The sequence below is a fragment of the Rhinopithecus roxellana genome, chromosome 12, assembly GCF_007565055.1.
Source record: "Rhinopithecus roxellana isolate Shanxi Qingling chromosome 12, ASM756505v1, whole genome shotgun sequence".
NCBI classification, from domain to species: Eukaryota; Metazoa; Chordata; class Mammalia; order Primates; family Cercopithecidae; genus Rhinopithecus; species Rhinopithecus roxellana.
In genome coordinates, this window is record NC_044560.1 from 12,190,233 (window position 1) to 12,217,314 (window position 27,082).

General features: G+C 45.1%; 1 protein-coding gene, 1 non-coding gene and 1 pseudogene across 6 annotated transcripts in view; 2 read left to right on the top strand and 1 right to left on the bottom strand.

Annotated features, from left to right (window-relative positions):
* LUZP1 (leucine zipper protein 1) overlaps positions 1–26,806 on the bottom strand; it is a 97,040-nt gene extending 70,234 nt beyond the window's left edge. The window contains exons 1-2 of one of the 5 annotated variants that reach the window (XM_010364368.2): positions 26,135–26,452; positions 17,435–17,693 (exon numbers count right to left, since the gene is read on the bottom strand). The gene's annotated coding sequence lies outside the window, so the exon portion shown is untranslated. Of the gene's footprint in view, positions 1–17,434; positions 17,694–26,134; positions 26,453–26,621 lie in introns of those variants that run through there. The other 4 variants (XM_030942488.1, XM_030942487.1, XM_030942486.1 and 1 more) reach the window with 4 other exon arrangements.
* On the top strand, positions 11,421–11,527 carry LOC115892481. Its single transcript, XR_004052362.1, has one exon. It is a non-coding gene; the product is annotated as a U6 spliceosomal RNA (small nuclear RNA).
* Positions 12,680–12,776, top strand: LOC115892510 (annotated as a pseudogene).
* Positions 26,807–27,082: the final 276 nt, after the last annotated feature.

A 27,082-nucleotide genomic window follows, 5' to 3' on the forward strand; every position in this document is an offset into this window, starting at 1 on the left:
GTACTGGACAAACTGAATACTAGAGTGTGCAATGGAGAAGAAAACAGATCCATGTGGATCCTGGAAGTCATCAGACAAAAAAGCAATAAAAATGGGGAGAGAACAGATGGTAAGGACTTTTTGAAAAATCAGAAGCTGTGCAAAAATGGCAAAACAATGGTCTAGAGGGACAGTGAATGACTAGAACTACAATGATTGCTCCCCTCGTCCAAGGAGTTGCAGAGTATTCAACCAATGAAAACAGAAATAATAGCATTCATTATAGAAAAAGCCTTGTTTTCACTTACGGGTTAGGAGATGGAAGAAATATTGGAAGAAAAAAAAATAATAACTTGGAGGACTTTGCTCACATTTGTGCACAGGTTCTACCAGACCCAGCAGAAATAGGTAGTAAAGGGACATCAAGAATAAGGTAGAAAAGAATGAGACTGAGCTTTTAAAATACTGAGGCAATAAGGCAGATGGAACTTTGAGATACTTTTTATCAATAGTGAAGATGAAGAAGAGTAATCTAAAGAACTTTATGGCTGCAGAGGATGAGGGGAATGAAGACAAACATACCAAAAAACTGCTGGATACCACAGACAACAAGTCTTCAACACTAGCCCTAATTTTCAAGTGGAATCATCTCCAAAACCCACTTTCACAGAAGCTGGACCCGAAACATCCTTTAATTTCATTTGCCAAGACTAGCAATTTGCTGAACTGTGTCAATAGTTTGTTTGTGTTTGTTTTTTGAATTGGACATTTGTTTTTAATAAAGATTTGTTGCGTTCTACAAAGGCATAGGAGGGACATTCCCCAAAAGATAAATGAATGCCACATGACTAGTACTGGGTCTTCTATTTTTATTTATTTATGATTTAGAACTGGGTTTGTTTGTTTAGATGAAGTCTCACTCTGTCGCCCAGGCTGGAGTGCAATGGTGCGATCTCCGCTCACTGCAATCCCCTGCCTCCCAGGTTCAAGCGATTCTCCCACCTCAGCCTCCTGAGTAGCTGGGATTACAGGCATCCGCCATCACGCCTGGTATTTTTGTAGAGATGGGGTTCCACCATGTTGGCCAGGCTGGTCTTGAACTCCTGATCTCACGTGATCTGCCCACCTCAGCTTCCCAAAGTGCTAGGATTACAGACATGAGCCACCGCACCCAGCCATAACTGGGTCTTTAAGGCCCCTCTGCACACTCAGACAGGATGGAAAAGGTTAGATAACACCAGTTAATATTTGGGTAGCACCTCACTGTCTCAAATTACTATCTAATCAATTAGCTCAACTGACCCACTCTTTATTCCTATTCTTATGATATGTAATCCAAGGATAGAGGAGTAGAAAGAACATAGACTTTGAAGTCACTGATCTAGAATTCTAACTCTCCCGGTACCCCCAGGGATATTTCTTAAACCTCTATGAGCTTCCATTTCCTCATCTGTAAAATAGGAATAATAGTACCTATTTCATGGGGCAGTTGTAAAGATTAAAGTGTAAGTGAAGTACCTACTAGACAGTAGATGCTTAAGAAATGGTAGATAATGGCCAGGTGCAGCGGCTCACACCTGTGCACTTCGGAGGCCAAGGCGGGTGGATCACAAGGTCAGAAGTTCAAGACCAGCCTGGCCAATATGGTGAAACCCTGTCTCTAATAAAAATACAAAAATTAGCTGGGCATGGTGGCACGCACCTGTAGTCCCGGCTGCTCAGGAAGGTGAGGCAGGAGAATCGCTTGAACCTGGGAGCCGGAGGCTGCAGTGAGCCGAGATCGCACCACGGCACTCCAGCCTGGGCAAAAGAGCAAGACTCAGTCTCGCAAAAAAAAAAAAGAAAGAAAGAAATGGTGGATAATATACTCCACATGTTGCAATGAAAGAAATGGAAGACTATTTTAACTAATGTCATTATAAACTAAACCATCCAAGCTGAAACACAATTTATTGGTTACTGTTGTTAATACACACAGGGCAAATTATGTTAAACAAATCATAAAATAACTAATGTTTTCCAAAAAGTCCTCTCTACCTAACAGTTAACCTAACTAAAGATGACAGTATTTATTAGGGTATGATTTTCATAACTAGGAACTTATACAATGCTTCATGGTTTGAAACATACTGTATTTTTTTCCAAATAAGTACTTCCAAAATAAACCTTTTAACTTCCAGCTTAATCGTGGGGCAATTTTAGACAATCTCAACATCTCGCAAATAAATGGAATTGAAAAAGCATATGGATATAATACAGTCAGCAGAGAATTTGAGGGCAAAAGAGAGAGGCTATGTCCTGTCCCCTTTTCCAAATTCAGTTAACTAACATCACAAATGTTCCTCAATTCTGCCATTACTTTTTTGAGACGGAGTTTCGCTCCTGCCCACGCTGGAGTGGAGTGACGCAATCTCGGATCACAGCAACCTCTGCCCCCTGGGTTCAAGCGAATCGCCTGCTTCAGCCTCCCGAGTAGCTGGGATTACAGGCGCCCACCACCATGCCCAGCTAATTTTTTGTATTTTTAGTAGTAGAGACAGGGTTTTGCCATGTTGGCCAGACTGGTCTTGAACTCCTAGCCTCAGGTGATCCACCCGCCTCGACCTCCCAAAGTGCTAGGATTACAAGCGTGGGCCACCGTGCCTGGCCAGTTCTACGGATTTCATAAACTTAAGAGCTATCTTCACTTTCTTTTCTTCTTTCTCTACGTTATTAAGTCCCATCTCTTCCTTCTCCAAAATCTCTCCAATATATTCCTTTTTCTTCCCATTCCACTTGCTAAATTCATGCCTGTATAGTGTTCACAATTTTATTTCTTTTTAAAAAAAAATCCTTAACTGGCTTCCTTTCGGATAATCTATATAACACTTCTTGATTAATGTCATAATTCCAAGTTCATCAAGTCACTGCTCAACTTGTAAACCTTCGATGATGCCCACATGTTAGCAAGATCAGGTCCAAATTCCTCAGTATGACTGTTAAGACTGTTCATAATCTCAATAATCTTATCTAATCTTATCTCCTTCCTAGTCCATAATCTAAACTCTATTACTAGATCAGACAAGTATTTGCAGTTCCCATCAATAATATGTTTATTCTAATCTCTATCTTTGCCCTTAATTTGCTCTTGCCTAGAAAACCATCTCCTCATCCTTAATTTTCTCAAATACAAAAGAAAAAAATTTAAAAAGTAAAACAAAACCTTCTCTTTCCTTTCTGCCTCTTCAAGCTCTATCCATCCACCATTGAAAAACTCTAGTCTGACTGCCTGCATGAAGCCCTCACAGACCACTTCAGCCTAAACTAATCTCAGTAAACTGTAACCTGTCATTTCAACATACACTATTAGCATAACAACAGACCTCCTAGGGCAGTCATTTTAGTCAACGGTATTTTCACCCAAGAATAGTAAATTTTTCCTAAGGCTAAATTATTTAACATGAAAAAACCCTTTAATCTGAGATGATGCCCTTTCTCTTACCTGTTTTTGTTTTTGTTTTAAGACAGGGTCTCAGTCAGTCATGGTCACTTTGGGAGTTCGAGACCAACCTAAGTGACAGAGTGAGACCTCGACTCTACTAGAAATCAAAAAAATTACCCACGAATGGTGGCGCACAAGGTGGGAGAATCATTTGAGCCTGGGAGGTCAAGACTGCAGCCCCAGCCTGAGCAACAGAGTGAGACTCTATTACACACACACAACCCAAATGTTCCTCAATTGGTCAATAAACAAACTCTATACAATGGAATACTACTCAGCAATGTAATGAGCTACTGATATACGCAATAATGCGGATGAACCTCAAAAATATGATAAGTGAAATAAGCCAGACTAAAAGGCTACAGACTACAGACTACCACTTACAGAACATTCTGGAAAAGGCAAAATGATAGGAATAGAAAACAACGCAGTGGTTGCCTGAGGGTAAGAATTGGAGTAGACTACAAAAGAGCAGAAGGGACTTTGAGGAGGTGATGGAACTGTGCGAAATCTTGATTGTGGTGGTGGTGGGACAGTATACATCTGTCAAAACTCACAGAACTTTGGGAGGCCATGGTGGGAGGACCACTTGAGGCCAGGAGTTCAACACCGGCCTGGGCAACATAGCCAGACCCCTATCTCTACAAAAAAAAATTTTTTTTTAATTACCAGGCATGGTGGCTTGTGCCTGTAATCCCAGCTACTTGGGGAGGCTGAGGTGGAAGGACTGCTTGAGGCTGGGAAATCAAGGCTGCAGTGAGTCATGATCACGTACTGTATTCCAGCCTAGGGGACAGAGCGAGACCCTGTCTTCTTTTTGTTTTCTTTGTTTTCCTTTTCTCTCTCTCTAAGTTACCTTATTATTTCCGTATTATTTCTCCCTGCTCCATTAACTGTCCTCCCATCTATTTCTCCATCACATTTCTTTAAGATTCTGGTAGTCACTTCAAAACTGCCCTAGGATCTAGTCTCAAACAAAATTCTTAACATAATCATAAGTCCTCAAGTTCCTACAGAAATTATTTTCACATATGTTGTAAAATGTCTAATTTTTTCAAATTACACTAAGAATATATCATATTACACTCCATTACAGCTGTGGCAAGAAGCATAAAAACTGTTATTACTGATTTAAACCTACCAGGGCCCATTACTTTGCTTACACACCCTAACTACATTTTGTAAATATCTCCATAAGAATGTTCTATATTTAACTAGCTTCTATATACTTCTGTAAAGTCTTCCATTTACTGAATCTTTAAGTCCATCAAGATCTAAAAATGGCATTCTTTCGATCCCAGGAAACATAAGACAATGTTGATATCATTTACTTAGAGAGCAGCGCACACAGTTCATAAAATCATTATGCGTTAAAATAATGTAATGTTCAAGAGTAAACTCAAGGTCAAATCCTAGCTTGGCACTGACCTTGGGGCAAACTGATCTCACATCTTAGGGACTCAGTTTCTTTCTCTGCAAAATGGGGATAATAATAGTACTAATATGTACCCTAAAGACTTGCTGAAAGGACATTAAATAAACACATACAAAGTACTTAAGAACCGTAGCTGTCACACAGAAGTCAGAAACTGGTTTCATCATTAGTCCTCAATGACTAAGAATTCTTCAAAAAATCTCAATTATAAACTTAAATGGGTCAGGCGTGGTGGCGGGTGCCTGTAATCCCAGCTACTCGGAAGGCTGAGATGAGAAAATCACTTGAACCCGAGAGGAAGAGGTTGCAGTGAGCCAAGATCATGCCACTGCAGTCCAGCCTGGACAACAAGAGTGAAACTCCATCTAAAAAAAAAAAAAAAACTTAAATGAGCTGCTCATTCACTGGTGAATCACTAAAATGGCCTAAATCAGATAAATACCCCCAGATAACTGGGAAAACAGCACATTTTTGATATAGCTATTCCAGGACTTAACCAAAAATTAACTTTATTTATCTCAACATTTAACATTACCAGTTAACATGAAACTAGATAAAAACAGACATTTATGTTCAGAAACAGAAAAATGCTGTCAGACCAAGGTAAATGATACCATTTTTCTATTTGAGTTCTTCAGCATCTGTAGAAAGCCTATGCAAATAAAGCTGGCCAGGCACAGTAGCTCACATCTGTAATCCCAGCACTCTGGGAGCCAAGGCAGGCGAATCACTTGAGGTCGGAGCTCGAGACCAGCCTGGCCAATGTGGTGAAACCCTGTCTCTACTAAAACTACAAAAATTAGCCTGGCATGGTGGCATGAGCCTGTAATCCCAGCTACTCGGGAGGCTGAGGCAGGAGAATCGCTTGAACCCAGGAGGCAGAGGTTGCCGTGAGCCAAGATCATGCCACTGCACTCCAGCCTGGGCAACAGAGCAAGACTGTCTCAAAAATAAAAATAAAAAATAAAGTGTTGGAAAGTGGGCCAGGAAAATACATTTCTCCCTTTAATTATACGTAAGTTCAAATCTGTTCCTATACAGATTTGCCTGTCAGCAGACTAAAAATTTTCCTTTCTTACACAAAATTTAACAGTATTAATTTATTAACGTTATAAATAAAATCACAGTGACATTAATACAAGCTAAAGTTTTCATTAAGAGAATTCCAATTTAATTGTAATACAGGTTATATTCATACCATGATTTGTTTTATAGAGGTTTCAGCACTGAAAACAAGTGCTGTTATTCAATGGCGCCATCTTGGGAGGTAAGATCTTCCAAGGACTGGGATGACTGGGTGCATCTTCCAATCATGTGGCCAAGACTCAAAACTTTTTTGATGTGCCATTGACAGAATTCTCAAAGACAAACCTCACACACACACAAAATCCTAGTCTCCACCTTTTAGAATTACATTTCATTTGTGACCAAAAACAATGCTGACCACTTACTTCATTCACCAGACTTTCCTATCTCCCAAAGTTAAATACAAGCACCTGCAAAATGAAGACTTACCAGAATTAAGAACGCACACTATGCTCTAAAGACAAATTCAAAAGAAATACACCGGCCGGGCGCGGTGGCTCAAGCCTGTAATCCCAGCACTTTGGGAGGCCGAGACGGGCGGATCACGAGGTCAGGAGATCGAGACCATCCTGGCGAACACGGTGAAACCCCGTCTCTACTAAAAAATACAAAAAACTAGCCGGGCGAGGTGGCGGGCGCCTGTAGTCCCAGCTACTCGGGAGGCTGAGGCGGGAGAATGGCCTAAACCCGGGAGGCGGAGCTTGCAGTGAGCTGAGATCCGGCCACTGCACTCCAGCCTGGGCGACAGAGCGAGACTCCGTCTCAAAAAAAAAAAAAAAAGAAATACACCAAATATTTCAGAATTTGGAAATGTTACTAAAATAAATACATAACTTTCTAAAGCAGGGAGCAGTGGCTCACACCTGTAATCCCAACACTTTGGAAGGCCGAGGTATGAGGATCACTTGAGCCCAGGAGTTGCAGATCAGCCTGGCAACATGCCAAAATCCCATTTCTAACAAAAGATACAAGAATTAGTAGATGTGGTAGTACATGCCTATAGTCCTACCTACTAGGGAGGCTAAAGTAAGAGGACTGCTAGAGCCCAGGAGTTTAAGGTTGCAGTGAGCTGTGATCATGCCACTGGAGTCCAGCCTGGGTAACAGAGTGAGACCCTGTCTCAATAAAAGAATAATAATAATAACTTCCCATTTGGAAAGTTCTGATGTTTGTTTTTAAAAAGCAGTCCTAGGCCAGGTGCAGTGGTGCCCACCTATAATCCCAGCACTTTGGGAGGCCGAGGCAGAAGGATCACTTGAGGCCAGGAGTTCAAGATCAGCCTGGGTAACACGTCAAGACTTGTCTCGCCAGGCACGGTGGCTCATGCCTATAATCCCAGCACTTTGCCAAGGCAGGCAGATCACCTGAAGTCAGGAGTTCAAGAACAGCCTAGACAACATAGTGAAACCTCGTCTCTACTAAAAATACAAAAATCAGCCCACAGTAGTGGTGGGTGCCTGTAATCCCAGATACTCAGGAGGCTGAGGCAGGAGAATCGATTGAACTCGGGAGGCAGAGGTTGCAATGAGTCGAGATGGCGCCACGGCACTCCAGCACGAGCGACAGAGCGAGACTCCATCTTAAAAAAAAAAAAAAAACAACTTGTCCCTACAAAAAAAAAAATTTTTACTTAGCCAGGCACGGTGGCATGCACTAGTAGCCCTAGCTACTCAGGAGGCTGAGGCAGGCAGATTGCTTGAGCCCAGGAGTTCAAAGTTGTAGTGAGCCACCTCACTCCAACCTGGGCAACAGAATGAGAACTTGTCTTTTTAAAAAAAAGAGGCAGTCATACATAATACCTTACAGTTGCCCCAGAAATGACTATGAAGCTACACACTAACGAAATTGGAAATGTGAAATATCATACCAGATCTGTGTAAAAGCAGTAAAATGATACCGAAAAGTAATGAAACACAACTGAAATTGTCTAAACATTTAAACTTATATTTGCTTACAGAGTGCCCCTGAAGGCACAGTATTTAATATGGTTAATTATATCTATTCATCTTTTTATACTTGGTTCACCTTGGTTTGAATAAACTGGGGTTTTCCAAAATAAGAACTTTCCATATTGTTTGTTGTTTGTGAAATTTTTCTTGTAAAAGATGGGCTAGGCCAGGCGCAGTGGCTCACGCCTGTAATCCCAGCACTTTGGGAGGCTGAGGCAGGCAGATCACGAGGTCAGGAGTCCGAGACCAGCCTGGCCAACATGGCAAAACCCTGCCTACTAAAAATACAAAAATTAGCCAGCATGGTACCAGGCACCTGTAATCCCAGCCACTTGAGAGGCTGAGGCAGGAGGATCGCTTGAACCCGGGAGATGGAGGTTGCAGTGAGCCAAGATTGTGCCATTGCACTCCGGTCTGGGTGACAAGAGCAAGACTCTGTCTCAAAAAAAAAAAAAAAAAAAGATGGGTTAGGGACCAGGCGTGGTGGCTCATGCCTGTAATCCCAGCACTTTGGGAGGCCGAGGTGGGCAGATTACTTGAGTTCAGGAGTTCAAGACTAGCCTGGCCAACATGGTGAATGAAACACCGTCTCTACTAAAAATACAAAAATTCACCAGGTGTGGTGGCGGGCACCTATAATCCCAGCTATTCAGGGGGCTGAGGCAGGAGAAGCCCTTAAACTCGGGAGATAGAGGTTGCAGTCAGCTGAGATGACAGAGAAAGACTCCATCTCAAAAAAAAAAAAAAGAGAGAGAGATGGGTTGGGGGTAAGAAAAGAAGTAATCTCAGTTTAGCTTATCACATTCCGTTCTAATCATTTTGACTACAGTTTACCAGAGACTTCAAAATTTGATTACTGTTCCCCTACCAAAGATAAAACTCTAGCATAGAATTAATTCATGCCAAAGACGTCAGTAACTGGTATTCTTTTAAAAAATCTCAATCTGACCCTCAACAGCTTGTGACACTGGATATCTAGCTTCTGTGTGTACCAGTTCCTCATCTGTAATAAACTATATACTTACTTCATGGGTGTGGTGAAGAATACATGAGATTATGTGCTTGAAACATGATAGGTACTCAATAAATATTTGTTGAGTGAATGAGTAAATAAACCAATGTATGAAAAATGCTTAGGATAGTGTCTGTCACATAGCCAATGGCTAACAATATCAATACCATGCCAGGCGTGGTGGCTCATGCCTGTAATCCCAACACTTTGGGAGGCTGAGGCGGGAGGATTACTTGAGGTCAGGAGTTCGAGACCAGTCTGGCTAACATGGTGAAACCCCGTCTCTACTAAAAATACAAAAATTAGCCAGGCATGCTGGCATGCGCCTGTAGTTCCAGCTACTCGGGAGGCTGAGGCAGAAGAATCGCTTGAACCCAAGAGGTGGAGGTTGCAGTGAGCCAAGATCACGCCACTGCACTCCAGCATGGGCGGTAAGAGTGAAATTCCATCTCGAAAAACAAAAACAAACCAATTATTACATTACCCTATAATCTTCTGATAGTTTCATCAGAAAAGCCAAAATAATCACTGATTTAAAATACACAGTAGGTACCTCCCAAAAAATAATTTACATTTACCACTTAATTCGAAATATGTACTGAGTTAAATCAACTCAGTTGCTACTAATTTAAATTTGCATTTCTGCTTTTAACACAAGAGAAAGAATACTGAGAGAGCTAACCGACAGATCAGACAAAGCAGCTTTAAGCAGATTTAATTGGCTCAAGATTTTCATTGCTGACATCAAAATAAAATGTTAGTCAACAGAAAATTCAAATAAAGTACTACCTAGCGTCTTGTTTCTGTTAGTAACTCCAATCTGAGAACATTAAACAAGCACTGATGAAGCATTTTTAAGGAACTCTGCATAGTTAATTCTACGCCATTGACAAGTTCCAAAGGAGTATCTGCTTTGTGGCATTAGGACTGGACTCCTGTACTTTCACACCCTAATATTCTCTATATTGCCTGAAGCAGTTGGTGCACTCCCGGCCTTTAGAGAAGACACTAAGCAGGATTCTAATAAAAAGAATCTATGTTAATAAGCTTAAGAAATTAAAATTGCTACCTATATATAAATATCATTGGTCATCAAAAACTCTACTAAGGACCTACTATGTGCCAGTGAAAATAACTGAGGAGGGCATTAGCTAAAATAGCTACTATTGTTTTAGCTACTCTGGAGGCCAAATCTCAGCTACCCTGGAGGCCAAAGGACAGCTTGAGGCCAGGAGTTTGAGACCAGCCTGAGCAATGGTGAGACCCCATCTCTAAAAATTAAATAAATAAGAATAAAAATAAGAAGTTAGCATAACAGAAGCATAACAGGCAATGAGACTGGCATAAGATGGCAACTGCCTACCTGAAAAGTAGGCAGGAGCCAGGCTATACAGGGCATCATAGGTCAAAATAAAGAGCTGAAATGGCCACGCATGGTGGCTCACGCCTGTAATCCCAGCACTTTGGGAGGCCGAGGTGAGTGGATCAAGAGGTCAGGAGTTCATGGCCAGCCTGGCCAATATAACATGGTGAAACCCCGTCTCTACTAAAAAGACAAAAATTGTCTTTTTAGTGTGGTGGCAGGAGCCTGTAATCCCAGCTACTTGGGAGGCTGAGGCAGAGAACTGTTTGAACCCGGGAGGTAGAGGCTGCAGTGAGCTGAGATCGTGCCACTGCACTCCAACCCAGGCGACAGAGCAAGACTGTCTCAAAAAAAAAAGAGCTGAAATTTGAATTTTATTCCAAATCTAAAAGAAAACCACTAAAAATTTTTGCACGCTCACGTTAGTGTTAAATAAAAGGAGCCAGAACACAAAGAATACATACTATATGATTCAATTTTTACAAAAGTACAAAAAAAAGAGCAAAATAATCTATGCTGTCAGAAGTCAGGATGGTGATCACCCTGGGAGGGAGAGGGGAGACAGGAACTGAAAGGGAACTGGATAGGGGCTCCTAGGTACTGGTAACACTGTTTCTTGATCTAGATCTAGTTGCTGCTTACATGGGTATATTCAGTTTGTAGGGAAAAAAAAAATCAAATTCCACTTTTACGTGCATTTTTCTGTATATGTTATTATACACTTCAATAATGAAGTTTCTAATAATGTAATATACTTTTTTTTTTTTTTGAGACGGAGTCTCGCTCAGTCGCCCAGGCTGGAGTGCAATTATGGAGTACAGTGGCACGATCTCCACTCACTGCAAGCTTCACCTGCCGTGTTCACGTCATTCTCCTGCTTCAGCCTCACGAGTAGCTGGGACTACAGGTGCCTGCCACCATACCTGGCTAACTTTTTGTATTTTTAGTAGAGACGGGGTTTCACCATGTTAGCCAGGATGGTCTCGATCTCCTGACCTCGTGATTTGCCCACCTCAGCCTCCCAAAGTGCTGGGATTACAGGCGTGAGCCACCACACCCAGCCCATAATATACACTTTTAAAATATTATTTTGTCCAGATAAAAACAGGAATAGAGTGTTCACTTTCGCAACACAAATACTAAAATTGGAATGGTACTGGGAAGATTAGTATGTGCCCTACACAAGGATGACATGCTAATTCACAAAGCATTCTGTATTTTTAATTTTTTTTGTAAAAATAAACAAACAGTTACAAAGGGGCACATGCAAATACGGCAGGTCTTGAATGAAAGATTACCCTGGTAGAAGTTTTCAGAGGGGTAATTCAAATAGCCAGTGATACAAAGTACCATGTTTATAAAGAATAAGGCCGGGTGTGGTGGCTCACACCTATAATCCCAGCACTTTTGGAGGCCAAGGCAGGTGGATCACGAGGTCAGGAGTTCGAGACCAGCCTGGCCAACATGGTAAAGCCCTGTCTCTACTAAAAATACAATAATCAGCTGGGGGTGGTGGTGGGCACCTGTAATCCCAGCTACTCGGGAGGTTGAGGTAGGAGAATCATTTGAACCCAGGAGGCGGAAGTTGCAGTGAGCTGAGATCGCACCACTGCACTCCAGCCTGGGTGACACGGTGAGACTGTCTCAAAAAAAAAAAAAGAATAAATGTTGGGGCCAGGTGTCACTCATGCTTGTAATCCCAACACTCTGGGAGGCCAAGGTGGGAGGATTGCTTGAGCCCAGAAGTTCAAGACCAGCCTGGAAACAAAGTGAAACCGTGTCTCTACCGAAAAAAAAAAAAGTTTCTTAATTAGCTGGGCATGGTGGTGCACACTTGTAGTCCCAGCTAATCAGGAGGCTGAGGAAGGAGAACTGCCTAAGCGCAGGAGTTCAAGGCTGCAGTGAGCCACAACTGCCGCTATACTCCAGATCGGGAGAAAGAGTGAGATCCTGTCTCTTAAAAAAAAAAAAAAGAAAAAAAAAAAGAAAAGAAATGCTGGGTCTGGGCAGGAAGTTGTGCAATACTAAAGGATTAACTATAAATTCCTTAGAACATAAGGAGGAATCTCCAGAAATTAAGAAAGTCATAGATGACAACAGCAATGCCTAAAAAGGTTAGCAATGCTTGTTATGTTGTGGCTCATATTTTAATATGGTATTTTCAAGCTCTTCCCTTGACCCTCCACTCCCATACAACAGACAGTGTAATGATATAGATCCCAAACCTGAGCATCAATCACACCTGAGCTTGAATCAATGGTCTGCCCCTCACTTGCTCTGGTAGTTAACTGCTCTGAGCTCAATTCCCTCATTTATCAAATAAGGATGAGGACCACCTCATAGAGTTATTATTTTCTCAAAGGTGAACAGAGTAGTACTTCTGCAGCACAAATACTAAAACTGGAACGATACAGAAAAGATTAGTACATCCTCTGATCAAGGAGGGAACATTATTATAGTCACCCCTTTGAGCAGATCTAAAGGGTTATTTTAATTATTATTTCCTAATGGCATATGGAGGACCAATGGTGGACGTAACAAGAATTCCTTTGCTTCGGGCAGAGCAAAAAAAAAGTTTCCATTCTCAGACAAACTCATGGGTGAGAGAGGGGTTTATAAAACAGTCACCATACAGAAACAGAATGAATAAAGATAAAATCAAAAAATAAAGAGAAGGTAGAAATGGGGCTTCTTCTACAAGCTCACTAACAGAGTTTCCAGGCATTTTCTAAGACAGAGACAGAGACTTGAGCTAAAGCATGCTGGGAGAAGTTCAGTGACTTGAGAAATTATGAAAAGGAAGAAACAATCTTCCCCACAAGCCACAATTGCTACCTAATGTATTCTTCCCTTTGTGGAATATTACTTAAAACAAGTTAGACATCAACACTAAGGATATTCTGTCATAGGTGGAAGGGCAAGGCCTTCAACCACTTTACACCATCCCCACCCTTAAGTATTATTTGAACAACCATAATTTGTTAAGCACTTCTTAAGCACAGCCAAAGATGTTAAGTTTTATATTTCAGGAGCTACCATTTCAAAAGAAAAAAATAAAAAGTTCAACTCCTTAAATCTTTTGGTAACTTTTTCCCAAAATGTATCCTCTGTCTTAAAAGTAACTGAAATCTACTTTCTCCTGAATTTATTTATCTTTCTCCTGATCCAATAAATGTCTCTCCCTCTTATTCTTCCCATTTACCTCACCATTAAATACCTAAGGTTTTCCTATTTCCTCCCAAGTTGGCACATTAACACTCTAATATTGATTCTGACCTCACAGTATTGAATCTGAGCATAGAAACCTCAACATTTCCAGGGATAAATCTGCTACGCAATTCCTAAAAGACAACACACAGTTTAAAAAAACAAACGCAGTGGTGGTAATTATACAACTGTATACATTTGTCAAAGCTCGTCAAACTGTACACTTAAAATTGGTGAATTTTATGGTATGTAAATTATACCTCAATAAAACTTTTAAAAAAAAAAAAAAAGAAGAATGCATTCAGGGCAGGGCATAATGGCTCATGCCTGTAATCCCAACACTTTGGGAGGCTGACACTGGAGGATCCCCTGAACCCAGGAGTTCCAGGAGACCAGCCTGGGAAACACAGGGAAACCTCACCTCTATAAATAAATTTTTAAAAAGTTAGCTAGGTATGGTGGCACGCACCTGTGGTCCTAGCTTCTCAGAAGGCTAAGGTGGGAAAATCACTGGAGCCTAGGCAGTTGAGGTTGCAGTGAGACATTATCACACACTGCACTCCAAAAAAAAGGGAATACATTCATTACATTCATTCACTCATTCATCAAATATCTGCTGTGCATCTATTATATGCATCAAAGTTTATACCACATCTTTCAGCCTGGACTATCCGGGTCCTACCTGTAGTGTGCTTTACTCATAAGTTGACACTGTCCCTAAAAGCTGTATTACATGAAAAATGGTTGTTTCTGACAATGTTACCTTAATGATGGCCGCTTTACACTGGAAGGGCCATTAGCTATCCATCAGCTTCCATTACATAAATGAAATATATGATCATTTAGGTACTCTCCATTTTAACAGAAACGCTTCCATCATAAGAAATAAGAAGCACCTAGTGGCATACAGCACATACCACTATTACAGCCTTGTATGTTTGTCTTTTTACAAAAAAAAAAGCACACTTCAAGTGCATATTGACAACACTGCTGAAAGAAAAGGCAGTATTATTGGAGAATAGACTTAACTGACTTATTCTAGGGCCCACAGTCACCCAGTGGCTGAGTCAAAGGCCAAAAAACTAGGTCTCATGATTCCCAAGGCCTTGTGCACAGTGGAGAGACAACCATAGACCTGAGAAACAGACCTGGGTTTGAATTCCAGCACCATTTCTTACTAGTTGTGTGTGTGAACTTGGGACAGTCACTTTACTTTCTGACCTTTGGCTTGTTCATCTATAAAACAGGGATGCTGTCCGGGAGCAGTGGCTCATGCTTGTAATCCCAGCACTTTGGGCGGCCGAGGCGGGCAGATCACTTGAGGTCAGGAGTTCAAAACCAGCCTGGCCAACATGGTGAAACCCCTTCTCCACTAAAAATACAAACATTAACCGGGCATGGTGGCACACACCTGTATTCCCAGCTACTTGGGAGGCTGAGGCAGGAGAATAGCTTGAACGTGAGAGGCAGAGGTTGCAGTGAGCCGAGATTGCACCATTGCACTACAGCCTGGGTGACAGAGCACTCCGTCTCAAAAAAAAAACAAAACAGCACTTTGGGAGGCCGAGACGGGCGGATCACGAGGTCAGGAGATCGAGACCATTCTGGCTAACACGGTGAAACCCCGTCTCTACTAAAAAAATACAAAAAACTAGCCGGGCGGGTTGGGAAGAGCCTATAGTCCCAGCTACTCAGGAGGCTGAGGCAGGAGAATGGTGTAAACCCGGGAAGCGGAGCTTGCAGTGAGCTGAGATCCGGCCACTACACTCCAGCCTGGGCGACAGAGCAAGACTCCGTCTCAAAACAAAACAAAAAAAAGGGATGCTAACTACCACCTCACAAAATTATTGGGAAGACTGCCTAAGATCTATACCACCTAGCATAATTACCGGGCACAGAATAGGCAACTAAACAACATTAGTTCCCTTTTTTGGTCTTAAATTATTTAAGATTAAGAAAACACCTCATAATCAAGGAAGGCTAATTAACAATTCGTATTATTAATCACTGGCCAACAGAGAACCAGTGTTTGCTGTCTTCTTCATACTCCAAACCATTCCCCTCCCAGCTCACTACTTCCAGCTTTTCAAACTTTAGTTACTATGTTTAGAAAAGTGAATTAATTTTAGAAACCTGGAAAATTCTTCTAGAAGTAAATTCTTCTAGAAGTAAATTGAGCAAAACCTTAATCTGCCCCCAGGGGAATTCTGAGCAAAACAATTATTTCTGACAAGAGAAGAATTTTCTATGGGGGTAATTCAATTTAACCACACGCATACTACCAAAGTTGCAAACAAAGTGACAGAAGGCAATCTGGAACATACCGTCCAGATTCCCAAAAAAGAAATGTCCTCCTAAAAATCCAAACCCCTCCCTCCCTAATTTGAGGTAGTCAGATATTAACTAGGTGATCTGAATTCTCCCGGCTCTGACACCAGTCCAGCTCCTTAGGCCAGAACAGCAGCCGTTTGTAAAAGAAATACCCTGACCAAACCCCACTCCTCAAAACATCCCCAAAAGGCAGGGAGGTCCAGGGCATATCTTTCCCTCCAACGACAGATAAGGCACCATGGGCTCCGCAGCGCAATCCTTCCCCCAAGGTCATTCAAGTCAGTGAAGGTGCGACGGCGGAGCTGTAGGCACTCTCTGGCCTTCTGGAAATCACACTGCAGGGGTTTTGGGGGTGCCTACTCTCTTCCCCTCTCCCACCGGCAAGGGTGAGCACTGGCCTCGGCATTTCCGAAACAAGCCACAACAAGCTCTGCAGTATTAGGAAAGGGGTTGACGCGATGAAGAAACAGATGCTCCAAAGCAAGATAGTCTTTCTCGGATCGCAGAGGCTCCTCCAAGGTTATGCACAAAAACCGCAGCCACCTCCAAGAGCTCTAAACCGGGCTCCGAAGCCCCAGTGCGGCCGCTCTGGGACGCCGGCTTCCCTGCAGGCAGGCTCCGCAGTCAGAGGCCACCGGCCCCAGAAACCGCACTTCATTCCTGCGCTCCGGGAAGCCATGGCTTCTTCCCCGCCCGGGCAGCTGGGCGGGGGCCGGGGGTGCGCGGGGAGGCGGGCCCCGCGCTGCGGAAAGTTAACCGCGGCGGGCGGGGGGAGGCCCCGGCCCCGCTCACCGGCGTCCCCCTGCAGATTCCACCATTAATTAGTCCTAAGGACTGTCTACTGGCAACTTAAACAAAGCGAATGCCTCGAATTCCTTCCCGGCCCAGCGGTCTGGCTGCGAGACCAGCAGAGAGCCTGGGACGTGGGCCGGCGCGGCCGACAGCTGCGGCTGCCGCAGGACCCCTCCCCGCCCGGCCCGCGCCCCGCGCCCCGCGCCCGCAGCTGGCCCCGCACGCCGGACCCACTGGCTCCCAAACCGCCCTCCTCCTCCTGCTGGAGCTCCCGGGCCCTTCCTGTCTGATCACTTCCTTCCTCCGGTGCCCGCCGGGCCCCGCGCAGCCCCCTCCCGGCCGCCTCGCCGCCCCCCGCCCCAATCTGGACCGCGCCCCTCCCCCAACCCCAAACTCGACCCCCGAAACTCTTCGCCGCCCCCTCGAAATGTCTCCTCCGCGTCTCTGCCCCAAACATTTCTCCTCGGAGTCTCGGTCCCACCAAGCAGTCTCCTCAGAACCTTCCCTCCCCCTCCCGAGGAAAAATCTCCTCAGAGTCTCTTCCTCCAACTCCACAAACATGTGCCGGATCTCGCCCCAAAAGGTCTCCTCCTGAGCCCTTCCTCCAAAATCCACTCCAACTCTCCTCCAACTACACACCCCCATCCCTCCCCGGCTGCGCCCGCGGTTTCTTCTGCCCCGTGGCCGCGGGTGCCCCGACCTCACCGGGGACCGGCCCCCCACCCCCGCCGCCCTCCCCTCCCCGCGCCCGTCCCAGTCCCCCGCGCCGTGCTCCCGCCGCCGCCTCACGGACCCTCACCTCGGCGGCCCCGGACAGCGCTCCCGCCCGCGGAGGGCTCCGGCGCTCAGCTCCCAGCGACCGGCGCCTCCTCTGGCTCCGCGGGACTGACAATGATGGGCGGGGCCAAGTGGTGACGTCAGCGGTCTGGAAGGCGGGGTCTTTGTGATGGGCGGGGTTGGTCTGCAGGCCCCGCCCCCTCCGTCCTTTTTTCTCTTCCCAGCACTTAGGCTCCACCAAGTTTTTATTGCCTCCCTAGCTAGGTCCTGTGGTAGGCGCCCTGGGAAATCGAAATGGGAGACAAGACTTCCTGATTTCAGGAGGGGCACTTTCGGCCCGCGTGGTGGCTCACGTCCGTAATCCCAGAATTTTGGGAGGCTGAGGCGGACGGATCGCTTAAACTCAGAAGTTCGAGACCAGCCTGGGCAATATGGCGAAACCCCATCTCTATAAAAAAATACAAAAATTAGCCGGGCGTGGTGGCGCGCGCCTGTAGGCTAAAGTAGGAGGATCGCTTGAGCCCGGGGATGTAGAGGCTGCAGTGAGCCGTGATCGTGATCGTGCCACTGCACTCCAGCGTAGCTGACAGAGTGAGACCCTGTCTCAAAAGAAAAAAAAAAAAGCTGGGCACTCTGAAGGGTTGTGAGGATTGAATGAGATAATCAATGGAAAGGTGCTTAGCCTAGAACCTGATATGGAATAATCACTCAACAAATGCTATTTCTATTACTCCGCAAATGCAGAAAAGGAACTCAGCTCGGACTCAGGAGGCATGGGTTCCAGTTCCCCGCTCTGCTATTCATTCGTTGTGTGACGCTAGACAAGTACTTTCCCATCTATGTTCCCGACTTTCATCTTCTTTAAAATGGGAGGGGGGAATAACCAGATGATCTCAAAATCCCCTCCGATACTTCTATGACATACTTCCTTTAAGTCTACTATCTAAAAAGCACCTAGGGCCCTGAGAAGTCGGGAGGAGGGCTTTGAAGACAGCCCAAGACCCACACCCAGCAGAGTACAGGACACAGCCAGAGACTGCTCTCGCTGCCGATGCCCTCCCACACGCTGGCAACATTCACAAGCCAGGACACAGATGGGCTGAGGGCTGCTTCCTCTCTGACTACAGCAGCATGGTTGGTCTCTTGAGATATCGCTTGTGTAAGCTCTTTATTGCCTATGGAATAAAGGCCAAAGCCCTGGCCTGGTATGATCACTTCTTACCTTTACACACGCGCGCGCGCGCACACACACACACACACACACACACACACACACACACACAGTTTATCCAGACTTCTCTTAGCACACCCACTGCTTTCCCACATTTGACTCTTTGCTCAAGCTCTTCCCCTGCTGTCTCACCTGCCAGCTTCTCCCAGCCAGAAGGCAATCCTCCCTGTTCTGAGTACCCAATAACATTGTGTTTAATCCTCACATGGGCATGAACACTACAACTTATAACGAACTGACCTTCCATTTGTTTCTTAGCACTCCCTGGAGGTCAGAACCCACACATGTTTGTGGAGCTGAAGCTTTGATGCCAGAAAACCCTGGGATCATATGTTCTGGGGTCATACTGGCTGTCTCTGAGCCTACCTTCTCATCTGTAAAATGGGGATAATAATGTAGTCTCGTGGAACATGTTTGTTTTAAAATTACCTAATATACTTTCTGGAAAGCATCAGGCACAGTGTTCCACAATCAATATGATTGTCATTCTTATTTTCTTTCTTTCTTTTTTTTTTTTTTTTTTTGAGATGAATTTTCTCTCTTGTCGTCCAGGCTGGAGTGCAGTGGCGCGATCTCAGTTCACTGCAACCTTCGCCTTCCAGGTTCAAGAGATTCTCCTGCCTCAGCCTCCCAAGTAGCTGGGATTACCGGCACTCACCACCACACCTGGCCAATTTTTGTATTTTTAGTAGAGATGGTGTTTCACCATGTTGGCCATGCTGGTCTCAAGCTCCTGACCTCAGGTGATCCACTCACCTCGGCCTCCTAAAGTGCTGGGATTACAGATGTGAGCCACCACGCCTAGCCCCTGTAGTTCTTATTTTCAACAGTATTATATTGACCAGGCATGGTGGCTCATGCCTGCAAATCCCAGCACTTCGGGAGGATCACTTGGGTCCAGGTGGGTGGATCACTTGAGTCCAAGAGTTTGAGACCAGCCTGGACAACATGGCAAAACCCCGTCTTTACAAAAAATACAAAAATTAGCCAGGCCTGGTGGTGCCCATGCAGTCTCAGCTACTCAGGAGGCTGCGGTGGGAGGATCCCTTGAACCTGGGAGGTGGAGGTTGCAATGAGCCATGATAATGCCACCGCACTCCAGCCTGGGTGACAGATCGAGACCCTGTCTCAAAATATATATATATAATTATTGTATGTTATATATATATTATATATACAATTACTATCATCGGTATTATTTCTAGTTCGTAACACCACACAGCACCTCATTACAATCCACTAAATCATTTCACGTGAAAGACTTTAGGGTTTTGAGAAAGGAAGAGGCTTGCTGAAAGTGGCCCTGCAAAGCATTCCCACTGGAACAGAGACCAGCACTCCAGTCTGCAGACCCCAGATGGATGCTGCAGTCACATCTGATGCCCCAGGGCATCTCTGTCATTCAGCATGCCTCCAAGCTGGGGTCAGCGTGGGGTTCTCTCTGAGAGTTCTTTGCGGCACAGCTGACCCATTTCTGCTTCGCGCCTTTCTCCTCTCACCTTCTTTACAGAGACGTGGGTCTGTGTTAAACTGCCCTTGGCACCTCTGCAGGCCTCTAGGAGAGCTGCAATGAGGCACTGGGCGTTTCCAGAGCACTGGCCTGTGGGAGGAGGGGAAGAACTTTGGGGTTCTGATTAATTTCCTATGCTGTAGGCAGGCACATGGGTGTCCTGAAATGCCTGGCCTGGTCCTCAAAGGCCCCTAATAAATTATAGCTTATTTTTAGAAAAAATATTCAAAAACACCACTTCCTGTGAAAAGTAAGCATGGCCGTAAGATTGCTGGAGGCAAAGGAAGGGCCTTTACTAAGTTGCTCCTAAGGGCTAAAGCCGATTCCAAGTACTACAAACCCTTGGAAGGAAGAATCCAGGACATACCAGGGAGGTTCTGAAGAAAGAACTTTCTCCCCAGGACCCATGATCCCAGCAACCACTTATTCATTTATTCATAGCAAAACCTTTGGCACAGGAAAGATCAGGATTCAAAAACCCAGCTCTGCCACTTACTAGTTATGTAATCTTGGGTTTTTAGGTCTCTGCACCTCAGTTTCTCATCTGCAAAATGGAAATAATAATACTACCTTTCTCACACAGTGCCTGTGAGGGTTAAACATCTGAAAGAGCTGCGTTCAGAGCCTGGCACCTAGTTCATGCCAGGATGTAGTGGTTGCTGTTACTATTTGAACATGTCCTCGTCCTCCCAGCAAGACCTCCCATATGCTGGACTCTGGACTGGAAGTAGGCCCTGCCCTCAAGAGGCTCCATATAGTAAAAGGAAAGGAATAGATTTGTATGATTAGGCAATAAAAGGTCTCTGTTGGGCATTGTTAAGTGAAAAGAGTGAGAGTAAGTTGCTGAATTACAAGTGTAGTAGGACCCTATAGTTATAATTTGTAATATATGCTTAGTATATGCATAGAAAAATATGGAGACTATAAACAACTAAATAGGCCAGGCTCAGTGGCTCACACCTGTAATCCCAGTGCTTTGGGTGGCCAAGGTGGGAAGATTACTTGAGACCAGGAGTTTGAGACAAATCTGGGCGACAGAGGGAGACCCCTGTCTTTACAAACAAAAAAAGAAATTTTTTTTTTTGAGACGGGGGTCTCCCTCTGTCGCTCAGGCTAGAGTGCAGTGGCACGATCTGGGCTCACTGCAACCTTCGCCTCCCAGGTTCACGCGATTCTCCTGCCTCAGCCTCCCGAGTAGGTGGGATTACAGGCATGACGCACCACGCCCAGGTAACTTTTGTATTTTTAGTAGAGACGGGGTTTCACCATGTTGCCCAGGCTGGTCTCAAATGCCTGGGCTCAAGCGATCCTTTAGCTTTGTCCTCCCAAAGTGCTGGGATTGCAAGCGTGAGCCACCACGCCTAGCCAAAATTTTATTTTATTTTTATTTTTATTTTTTTTGAGACAGTCTCACTCTGTTGCTCAGGCTAGAGTGCAGTGGTGAGATCTCAGCTCCGCCTCCTGTATTCAAGCAATTCTGCCTCAGCCTCCTGAGTAGCTGGGATTACAGGCATGCAACACCACACCCAGTTAATTTTTATAATTTTAGTAGAGACGGGGTTTCACCATGTTGGTCAGGCTGGTCTCCAACTCCTGACCTCGTGATCCGCCCACCTCAGCCTCCCAAAGTGCTAGGATTACAGGTGTGAGCCACCACCAGGCATGGTGGCTCACACCTGTAGTCCTAGTTACTCTGGAGGCTGAGGAGGGAAGATTGCTTGAGCCCAGGAGTTGGAGGCTGTAGTGAGCTATGATCTCTGCCCTGCACTCCAGCCTGAGTGACAGAGAAAGACCCTGTCTCTAAAAAAATAAATAAATAAATAAGAGCTAAATAGAGAAACTTCAGGGTTTTTCTTCTTTCGCTTTGCTGAGTTTTGTTTTGTTTCTGTTTTTGCTTTTTTTTTTTTTTTGAGATAGAGTCTCACTTTGTCACCCAGACTGGAGTGCAATGTCATGATCTCGGCTCACTACAACTCCACTTCCCACGCTCGAGTAATCCTCCTACCTCAGCATCCCACGTAGCTGGGATAACAGGTGCCCGCCAACACACACACCCAGCTAATTTTTTTGTATTTTTGGTAGACATGGAGTTTCGCCATGTTGCCCAGGCTGGTCTCTATCTCCTGAGCTCAAGTCATCCACCTGCCTTGGCCTCCCAAAGTACTGGGATTACAGGTGTGAGACACTGTGTCCAGCCTCCTTTGCTGTTCTGTCTGTGCATATAGTGAGAACTTTCAAAAAAGACTTTGCTATGGAGGGGAAAGGGGGTAAAAACACAGCTACAAGGTATACCAGCAGTGGGCATCTGAGCCACCTGTGCATACTGCAATAGAAAGTTCCACAGATCCTATCTCCTTCTTCATGGGGTTCCAGGAAAGCCCATGCCGAGACAATTTTCACTTCCTCCCCTGACCCAAGACCTTGGTTGCATTTGAACTTTCAATGCTACAAGCCAAAAGTAAGACACCTAATATAAGTCCCAGGAACCATGACAAGGCCAGGACAAAAAGACTTTTAAGCAGGCAGAATTTTTTTTTCTCCCTGTCTGTATTAGTTAGAATTCTCCAGAGAAACAGAACCAATAGGAGTATATATATCTATGTATATAAAATTTACTTATTATGAGAATTGGCTCACAAGATTATGGAAGCAGAGAAGTCCTACAGTCTGCCTTTTGCAAGCTGGAGAACCAGAAAAGATGGTGGTGCTAAGAATGGGGGTTTGTGGGCAGGGAAGTGCTGGTATAAGTCTTAGGGTCCAACGGTCTGAGAACCAGGAGCTCCAATGTCCAAGGGCAGGAGAAGATGGATGTTCCAGCTCAATGAGAGAGAGCAAATTTTCCTTCCTCCTCCTTTTTGTTCTGTTGGACCCTCAGTGAATTGGATCATGCCCACCTACACTGGTGGAGGCAATTTTCTCTACTCAATCTACCAATTCAAATATTAATCTCTCCTAGAAATATTCAGAAATAATGTTTTACCAGCTATCTGGGCATCCCTTAGCTCAGTCAAATTGACACGTAAATTCACCATCACACTGTCCTATGTCCCTTCCACACCTTCCAAAGAATCACAATATGTCAGCACCTTGTGTCTACCATGTCTAAACTTGCGCTTTCATTTTCACTCATTATATCTTTCTGCAATTTAATTTTTTACAAGGAGTAGTATTACTGTGTCATCAGAAAAAAGGCAGTAAAGATATACATAAAAAGAAAGCTAACCAAGCTGGAGTTGGCTCACTTTTGTTGGTTTGCAAACAATAAATGATTACCCAGTATGATTGAGGCCAGTGCAAAGTCTGCCAAGAATCATAGAAAGTGAGAATAGGAAGGAATAAAATCGCCCTCAATCCTCCTATCATCCCCCGAATGGCATGATTTTAAGTTCTCTCTATTCCTTTGCTCCCTCATGTTTCACGACAACCATTACTACGTGTATTTCATTCACTCACTCATTCATTCATTCATTCATTCCACAAACATTTATAGATCCTTTATTCTGAACCAAGAATCATGCTGGGTACTTTACATATACTACCTCTTAAAGGTTATAGGGGTCATTATTGCTAGTATATTGCATATACTATCTCTTAAAGGTTATAGGGGGTCATTATTGCTACTATCTTGCAGACTGGGAAAACAAGGCTGAGACAGGTAAAGTCATTTACTGGTCACACATCTAGTAGAATCTAAACCAAGACATGTGCAACATCAAAGCCCAAGTCTGGGAGGAAATGGGCTGTATTCCAAAGCAAATAAGCTATGCACTCAGGCAGCCATTATTGGTCAGGTGGCTTTGGGCAAGTCATTGAACTCTTCTCAGCAGTAGTTTTGCCACCTCTGCAGAATAAGTGTATACCCAGCTATTGCATGTAAGCTAAGTGCTTTGTAAATCGTAACACATAATACAAAGGAAAGGCATCTCAGCTCTTCAGGGACTAGGTCTCACTCATCTTTGGACCTTTTGGTGCTTTCCCCGCTAGTATTTGCCTCCATTAGTGTTCATCCCCCATTACCGCACTTAGGACAGTTTTCCTCGTTTGCATCTTATTTCCCCCTCCAGCCTGGGACTTCCTCAACAGCAGGAATGATGCTTATTAATTTCTGATCCCTTTCTGCCCCTAGTACCGTGTCTGGCCTGCATCCCTCCATTCCTTTGCACTTTTATTTATTTCATAAGAAATGGCTGAGTGCCTAACATGTGCCAGGCACTACACAGATACAGCAAAAGTCCCAAGTTTCCTGGACTGCAGGAGTGGAGAAACAGGACAACATTAAATACAATTACTTAATAACAATTCCCTTAAGTGCTGCAAAGAATCAGGCGAGATGCCAGAAGGGATTGGGGGATGCAGGGTGGGGACCTAACTGAATTGAGGAGCCAGAGAAGGCTTCCTAGAAGAGGTGGCCTGGAGGCTCAGAAAGGGTAAGGAACATGCTCAAGGTCACACAGCTGGTAAGTGGGAAAATTGGGATTTTAACCCAGGAATGCCTGAGTCCAAAGCCCATACTCTACTAAAAAACACTGTCTTTTATTTCCTCCACCTTTTACTTCCTTGACTTTTTTTTTTTTTTTTTTTTTTAGATGTAGTCTTGCTCTGTCGCCCAGGCTAGAGTGTAGTGGTGTGATCTCGGCTCACTGCAACCTCCACCTCCTGGGTTCCAGTGATTTTCATACCTCAGCCTCCCGAGCAGCCAGGATTATAGGCGTGTGCCACTCCACCCAGTTAATTTTTATATTTTTAGTGGAGATGGGGTTTCACCATGTTGGCCAGGCTGGTCTCAAACTCCTGACCTCAAACGATCTGCCCATCTCAGCCTCCCCAAAAGTGCTGGAATTACAGGCATGAGCCACCACGGCCTGGCCCCCTACTTCCTTGACTTTTATTGATGAGAAAGGAGTAAGGCCTATTCAAATGAATGCACTAAAGCAATATTTTTTCCCAGCTTTTGGGGGATCACAGATTCTTTTGAGAATCTGGTGAAATCTGTGAAACCTCTCTCCAGAATTCCATGTATACAGACAGACCCACAAAATCTTGCATACAATTTCAGGGAGTTCATAGCTATCCTGAGGCCCAGGTTTAGAACTAATTCCATGGAGGACCATCGGACCCTATAGTGAAATTGTCAGAACCACAGAAAGAGACACCAGGACCCCATAAAGAGCTCAAATCCCCAGAGAGATCTCAAGATCCTATAGGAAGAGTCTCAAGATCCAGTAGAAAGATCTGGGATCCTGTAGAGGCCCCCAGGTTGCTACAGAGTAACAGCTGGGGCTTTGCAGAAATATTCTCAAGAGGTTATAGGCATAGAGGAACCTCAACCTCTCATGAAGCTGGAGTCCTCATAGCGGGCTTGGAGAGCTATAATTTTGGGGATTTTTCGTTTTTTGAGATAACGTCTGACCTCTGTCGCCCAGGCTGCAATGCAATGACACAATCACCCCTCACCACAGCCTCAAACTCCTGGGCTCAAGCAATCCTCCTGTCTCAGCCTCCAAAGTGGCTGGGACCAGAAGCATGTGCCACCATGTCCAGCTAATTTTTAAATTTTCTGTAAGGATGAGGGGGTCTCACTATGTTTCCCAGGCTGGTCTCGAACTCCTGGAATCAAGAGATCCTCCCACTTCGGCCTCCCAAAGTGGTGGGATTACAAGCGTGAGCCACCATGCCCTGCAGAGAGCTATAATTCTTAACCCTTGTTGGATCACTGACACCTTTGGAACTTCGAAGAAAAATGCAACACACACAACATGTTACACAATTTCAAGTAGTTCACAGACCTCTGAGAGGCCATTGGTAGCCCCTGGGTACAGAACTCCGGTTCTTGAGGAGCTGCAAGAATGTAACCCCCGCCCCCCAAACACCTCAAAAACCTGGAGCAGAACCACAGATGCGAGGCACAAACTTTAGGGTAAAACAGACCCCGAGTTGCATCCCGGCCCTGCCGTTTACTAGCCGTGACCTTGAACACCCACCTAGAAACCCTCAGGCCTCAGCATCTCACCATCCAAAAGAGAGGGCTGGACGCCCTTCCCTCCCCAGCCCGGCCCCCGCGGCATGCGCTCCGTACCCGGTGGGGCGCTGACGCTTGACAGGACTCAGCCTCTCTCCCCTCCTGCGCCAGTGAGCCATGAATCCGGCTGCAGCACTTTGTGAAATACAAACGGGCCGACTGCACCAGGCGTGAGGGAGGCGGGGGAGGGGGCCGGCGCGTTCGCCGTTTGCCGCAGTGACAGCTCCGCGCAGCCAGCCAGCCGCGGGTCTGGGAAGCCGCCGGTGCCGGGCGCGCTCTCGCCTTTCCCACCCACCAGGCAGGGCGTTCCCGCCAGCCGGCTTCCTGCAGCCGAGGGCCGGGGAGGAGGGACGGCGCTGAGGGGCCGCAGGGCCTGGCAGGCCTGGTTCCTGGCTTTCTCTCCGCGTTTCCTGAGCAGGATCGGCCGGGGGATGGGACCCAGAACAAACCTCCTTCCCCAAGAGCGCAGCCAGGAAATCGCGTCCTTATTAATCAGGTTCCTCCTCTGCGCGCTGAACGGGGCTGGTTTCCGTCCGCGATCGAGTGGCCATGGTGCGACCCACTTATCCCAGAAGGAAGCGGAGAGACGAAATGGCAGCTCCCGACCCCACGACACAGCAAGATTCCAACCCCGTGATGTCAGTGTTAACTCCATCCTACGGATGAGAAAGCTGAGGCTTTGAAAAATGAAGTGACTTATCCAAGGTCGTCATAAAAATATTACTACTAATAAAATAACGTGCTTACTACATACCAGGCACTGTGCTCCAGGTATATTTTGTCACTGGGTTCTTTAATCTATGAAGATAACTGTTGTTCCTAATTCATAAATGAGGAAACAGAACCAGAGGCCAAGTGGCAGCTCCAATGACGCACAGCTACAAAATAACAGAGCTAGGAATTAAACTCC